Source organism: Musca autumnalis, unplaced genomic scaffold (assembly GCF_047663935.1).
Source record: "Musca autumnalis isolate F117 unplaced genomic scaffold, ASM4766393v1 scaffold_1, whole genome shotgun sequence".
Classification (NCBI taxonomy): Eukaryota; Metazoa; Arthropoda; class Insecta; order Diptera; family Muscidae; genus Musca; species Musca autumnalis.
In genome coordinates this window covers 229,853,160-229,859,833 of record NW_027411644.1, presented here as the reverse complement: position 1 = coordinate 229,859,833, position 6,674 = coordinate 229,853,160, and the positions used below count along the sequence as shown (strand labels likewise).

General features: G+C 34.8%; 1 long non-coding RNA gene across 1 annotated transcript; it reads right to left on the bottom strand.

Annotated features, from left to right (window-relative positions):
* Window positions 1-484: 484 nt before the first annotated feature.
* Window positions 485-1,120, bottom strand: LOC141391112 (uncharacterized). The gene is made up of 3 exons (XR_012409562.1): window positions 837-1,120; window positions 715-766; window positions 485-652 (listed from the first exon to the last, which is right to left on the bottom strand). It is a non-coding gene; the product is annotated as an uncharacterized lncRNA (long non-coding RNA).
* Window positions 1,121-6,674: the final 5,554 nt, after the last annotated feature.

Here is a 6,674-nt window from a genome sequence, read left to right as displayed (position 1 = left end):
TTCAAAACCAACACAATAACAAAATATGTTTGTAGTTGTATGAGCTGCCCTACATTAAAATGTTTTGTATGTCAGTGTGATAAAATTGTTATTTCAAAAAAAAAAAATAAAAAAAAAATACACACGCTCATACAAAAAACTTCAATCAGTAATACCCACTGATTCTGGTACACTAATTTAAGTTAGTTAAGGCGCACCGTCCCAATAGAAAGTGTCTTTAAGACAACATTGATGAATCGTGCACGACATTTCCAATTCGTTCACGACCCTTTGCAGACAGCCCTTTGGAATCGTTGACGACTTTTTCACACAAGTGTCCCAGTATTCATGCACGACAACATGGGCGACAAGGTAAGCGAAGCTGTCGTCGATGACGACTTGGAAGACAAAAATCCCGTTATTTCGTTGACGACTGCTTTGCAGACATTGTCTTGCTATTTGTCATTAACGACCCTACTAAAGACAAGTTCATTTTGTTGCCTTGTGTAATTTTTTATTAAATTATAAAATACATTATGTCTAGAAATTTTATCTTAAATTAATTATACTTAATTCCCGGATGTTCTGCATGTCACCACTTTCTTCCAGCTTTACCACGCCTTATTTCTTTCCCCAGCCAACTGAAGGGGCGATCTCCTTCACCTTGTGGATTCTGCAAAAAAGAGATTATAAATGACTGTTGAAAATAACCACTAATATATTCGAAAATCTTACCATATACCATGTGCTTCATATCGCGATTTTCAAAGTTCGCCATGCCTTCAACCTGAATACACGTATTTAAAGAACAAACACAATTAGTTTTTATGCATTTTAATCTACTTATTCTTACTCACCGCTTTTAGTTAATGCACTTTGCATAAATAATAATTGTATACATCGTGACGCGGCTTCCAAATTTTATGATTTCACAATCTTAAATTTATTACAAATAGAAAATTTAATATCTTCATAAATATATGTACAATTATTTCAAAGCTCGCTTTTTTGGGATTTTTTTTGAGTTTGTTGCCAAGACAAAATGCAAGACATGGTCATGCAAGTTGTCGTACATGACAATTTCATAGATTTCGTCAACGAATCGTCGACGAAAATGTCATCAACGATTTGATTTTCTATTGGGGTGAGTAGCTTGTTATATTCTTTCTAAAGAACAGCTCAAAAGGCCTTCTCTCTATAGAAGAGATTTTCTACCTATAGAAAGGAGATTTTCTACCTATAGAAAGAAGGCTTCCTTAAGTGGTCTACTGTGTAAGGAAAGGATAATAAAGAAGGAATCTGTCTGTACAAGGTGTCTTCCCTTTATACGGGTGATCCAACAAGAGGTAAATTTTTCAAAATCCTTTTTTGACAGAGCACGCGTGATTCGTATCACGTGTTCATGTTATTTTTGTTTAGTATTGTCTGACATTTTATCATGGAAAAGCTTACGCCTCTACAACGTTTACAAATCGTTCAACTTTATTACGAAAATTCGCGTTATGTAGAGAGTGTGTTTCGAGCCTAATTTTGTTCAGTGATGTGGCACATTTCTGGCTTTATAGGTATGTAAAGAAGCAAAATTTGCCACATTTGGGAAGAAGAGCAACTTAAAGAGATTCAAGAACTGTCACTTCATCCAGAAAAATAACGGTTTGTGGGTCGGTGGAATCGTCGGACCATATTTCTTCAAAATGATGTCGGTTAGAGGTGGGCGCGTGTCGTGCCGTGAGTAGTGCGTGTTCGTGCCTTCTCGAAAAACGCCGTGTTTGTGCGTGTCGTGCCGGAATGAATTTTTGGCCGTGCGTGATCGTGTTTTTTTTGTTCGACACGGTTTTGCACGACACGACTAAACACGATCTACACTATGTGACACGATCGTGCTAAATTGTTGGTCTCCCTTTAGAAGTCGTGCAAGATACCTTACTAAACACGAACATCGGACAAGAATATAAAACCGACCAAAATATTCCTAAAACTATTTGCTTCGTTTTTGTAATCTGGTACTTATTGCCGTTTTGTTATGGAGAGGCCAGAGTATGAGTGAAAAAATATGGTGTTTGTTTCAGGGATGCCAACTGTTCTGAGGTAAAAATCGCTACAGCCACATACGCACCATAGGTTTGTAGCGATTTTTACCTCGCTTAAACAGAGGTTTTTATACGTCAAAAATCACAACATGTAGCGGGAAAACCACCAACTTGGCATCGCTGGTTTGTTTACCATTTGTTTTGTTCATGAGAGAAGCAAATACAAAAACTACTCTGAGGGCTAACGCAATACTCTCTTTGCAAATCAGATGTTTATCTGTCTGTATTATCTATTATGAATGATGTTATTGAAAAACATCCTCTTCCCGAATTGAAAAAAACTGGTTGACTGGCCAAAAAACGTTGTAAGATATTTTAAACACTCGGAGCTAAACAACAAATTGTCGAAAATGTTAAAACAAGATATAAGAACACATTGAAATTCAACATACACTGGTGTGCGAAATAATAGAGCCACTAAGGTTACAACGCATTAAAAGTTTCTAAATCACTTCTGAAAAGGGTGTTATGGCGCAATTTACATTTTTATAGTGGGGCATTATCCCATAAATAAAATTCAGTCAACATATGTCCAATTTGGGGGTTGACCTTGTATTATGCAGGGCAGAGCCGGTAAAGAGGAGTGAGAAATAATAGAGCCACTTTAAGTAAATAAGACAATTTCTTAATGAAATTCAAATTTTACCGTCAAAATTATAGGGAAAACGTTAATTATTCCTAACATTATTTTCCTGAATAACCCTGCACCCTTTCAGAGTTATTGGGGCTGAAAACCCATATGGACCCAGAATCAAAGGTAATGTCCCATAAAGACCTCCAATATATCGCAAATATCAATAATATTTGTGATTGTGAAGAAAATGTGCTAAACTACTGCCAAACATAAGAAAACATCAAAAACCGGTCGAAAAAGTTAATATTTTTATGATTTTAGAGCAAAAAAATGGGAGCTCCTGTAAGAAATATTACCCTTTGTAGCTCCTCTGCTCCAATAAACGAGTAAATAATTTATTGTTGTCAACTCTAACAAATCTTAGGTCTTATTTAAGAACAGCCTACAACAATTTCTGGGTACAGAAATCACGAATCTTAAACATAAAGACAGAGTAAATTTATAGCTGTTCTCGAAGGATACCCATCTGTGGCTACCTCCTTTATTGCTGAGTATTTCTGGGTTTATAAAACATCGGGGTTAGCTTTATTAAATGTCAAGGCTACCAGAGCTGAATGAAAATGATATCCGAAGCTGTCCGTTCAAATTAAATACATTTTACACCACCTGTCAAGGAAAATGTTCAGCCATAGGTCAACCCACGCGTTTATCTACGATCACGTGTAAACATATTCTGTATTTATGTTTAAGATTAGTGTACCCATAAATTGCGCCATATCACACTTTTCAGAAGTGATTTAGAATCGTTTAATGTGTTGTAACTTTAGTGGCTCTATTATTTCGAACACCAGTGTATATTATGCTTCAGAACATATACCAAGTCCAGAATGAGATTAAGAGTGTTTTGCTACAAAAGAATGAGTTGGATCTTACATCTGACTTAAAGTTTTCATTGCTAGAACTTCTATTGGGTTATCATAAAATATTCAAAGAGTGTTCCGATACATTAAGCCCGGAAAAGTACCCTTTCGTCTAAAAAACTTTTGAAAGTCTGCTCAATTGATACCATTGACTCTCAATGAAAGATTTGAAAGCTAAAACTAAACAATCATTGCTTAAACGCTTTGTACAAACAATGACGGATCTTATAGGGATTTTTTATTTCTGCCGTTTAAGAAGATGATTTTTTATTAGCTAATGTGAAAGCAATGTTACTTGATATACAAAGTGAGAACATATGATGAGCAGGAAATTACAATGCCACATTTATACGAATTATCAGAGTTTTTGGATCAAAATGGCAAAAAGACGAAAAATTAAAAAGTCTCCAATTGATACAGAAATTGATACATATTATTGAGTGCCGTATCTAGCCAGACTGATGTTTTAAATTTTGGAAACAGTGTAATCTAAAATATTTAAAACAAATAGCCAGGAAATTTTTTTTGCGGGAGATATTTTTCCACATCTAGAAATATTCTCAACGAAAGGCGTACTATATTTTTGAGTTCCAACTTGGACAAAATAATGTTTTTAAATAAGAATAGAAAAATTAGAAGTACATATGAATATTTTTAAAAACAAATAAATGTACACCTATATCGATTTCTCCTAGTTTTGTAATTTCGTGCATGAGTGTGCGTGTTCGTGCCTTCTCGAAAAACTCCGTGTTTGTGCGTGAATGTGCATAAAAATTTTGGTCCGTGTTCGTGCATGCTCGTGCCTAATTTTTTAGGCACGCGCCCATCTCTAATGTCGGTTAGGACTTCATAGTCAATGGCGACCGTTATTGTGCCGTGATAATTGACTATTTGATGTCTGAAATTGAAAGTCGTAATCTCGGCGACATTTGGTTTCAACAAAACGGCGCACAGTGGGAAAAAATGCAAATCTAGCGCGCAGAAAATAAAAGTCGATGTTTTATTGTACGTTTATCCATAATTATGATAAGAATGGCTTTAGATTGACAATTTTACTTAATATATTGATATATTTGGCCGATTTGTATTATTTATATATTTTTTGATATAACTCCCATAGGGCGGTACCTCCCGATTTACGTAATTTTAATGATTTTAGCCGCATTATCCAACTAAAATGGCTGAAATTTGGTATTTAGTCTTCGTTGGGGGTATAAAATATTCCGACAGAGAATTGTCGGTACAGGTCCACTTTTTGATATAGCCCCCATAGGAAGGTACCGCCCTATTTTGGTAATTTTAAAGATTTTAGTCGCAAAAACCGGTACAGATTTGGAAATATTTAAAATAGCATTCAAATTTAACATGGGATGTTTTCTTAAGCCCTTTTTCAGTTTCACCGATTTTGACAAAAATAGATTTAGATTTGGATAAAGCTCTCATATATATTTTCGCCCGATTTTACGTATTCGATGCACTAAACACGTAATGTATGTGAGATATTGATTAAATTAGGAAAATATGACGTAATTATCCGTAATTGAGTGACATCGTGCGAAATTATATATGGAAGCCATATTCAAACCTGAACCTATATGGACCAAAGTTGATATTTTTCATTCCTGTGCCCTCAGTGTACTTAGTCTCGATAATTTAAGGTCAACATCGACAAGGTCCAATTTTTTATATTTTTTTCTATTTTGCTTTTCGAGATAGTCAGGGTTAATCCCATAGTCGTTGTTTTAATATTTTATTAAAACAACTTTAATATATTGGTGGGAAGAATTGGTGATGTTAACCAAGAGGTGAGGCAGAGAAGACTCTATTTTCGGACCTCGTTTTTTGTTGAAAAACAAAAAAAAAGGGAACTGATGAGGACCTGTGGCAAAATGCGAAACTATAGTCTCCCTGCCATACCCCTTGGTAAACATAGTCATTTTTTCCCACTAATAAATTAAAGATGTTTTAATAAAATATGTAAACAACGACTATGGAATTAAACCTGACTATTTCGAAAATCACTTTAGGAAATGTTAGATTTTTATAAGTTTCCTTTAGATTCTGGTCCATATATGCCAAACCGTCCAAATTTAAAGATACACTCAACTATAAAAATGTACTTAATCTTACAATAAACAACTTTCTAGAACACCCAAACATTCTCGTAATCATCAGCATATGTCACCTAAATTATGCTGGAGGAATGTAGGAAATAATGTGGTAGCTAGGAAAGCTGCTCTCAGTCTAAGAATGGTCACAACCCGTCACATTTCCTTAATCTAGGTAACGTCCGTTAATAATGATTTAAACTTACAAAATTATATGTTTTTTTACTACTCGGTAATCCGGACAATTCAATAATCCGGACACCCTCGAAACATGTGGTGTCTGGATCATCGAGATTATACTGTACTTGTGCAAACATTCATTAACCTAGGTCAACTGTAAAACTGAACAGGGCCTGAGGAACCACCAATTTAAATTTGAAGGCAATTCATCAAAAATTGAGCGAATTATAGCAAAATCGGGGGAAGATATATATGGGGGAAGATATATATGGGGGCTATATAAAATCTGAACCGATATATCTCAGAAGGTTGCAGGGATGGGCAAAATGTTTTTACACATATCGCTTCGGAAGAGATGTCCACTTAACGGAAATCAAGAGCCAAGGTGGCAATCAAAAGATATACTCTACGAAATATTAAGAATTTATATTTTTTTTATTAAATTTAAATTTTTAATTCTTGGTAACGGTACTTTGCCCATGTGCAGTTGATGTGAACTTTTTGTACTAAAATGTTATATTTATAGCCCACCCATCAAATCCCCATCCAAAACTTTTAATATTATCAACAAACTTTTCAGAAAATGTTATTTAAAATGTCGTATAATTTTCATATGATTATCGCTTTAGATTACCTGGGAAATATTTTTCATATTTAAAGACCTATAACTTCATTATGGATGCACATATCGACAAAATTCTTTCAGATTCGTTGTATCGGATCCCAGCAAAATTTGACGGAAGGGGTTCTTTGCGATGACGTGATTTCATGTCATCTTTTGCATTGGTTCAAAGGAAGTCGTGGAAGATCCGATCTTTTCATT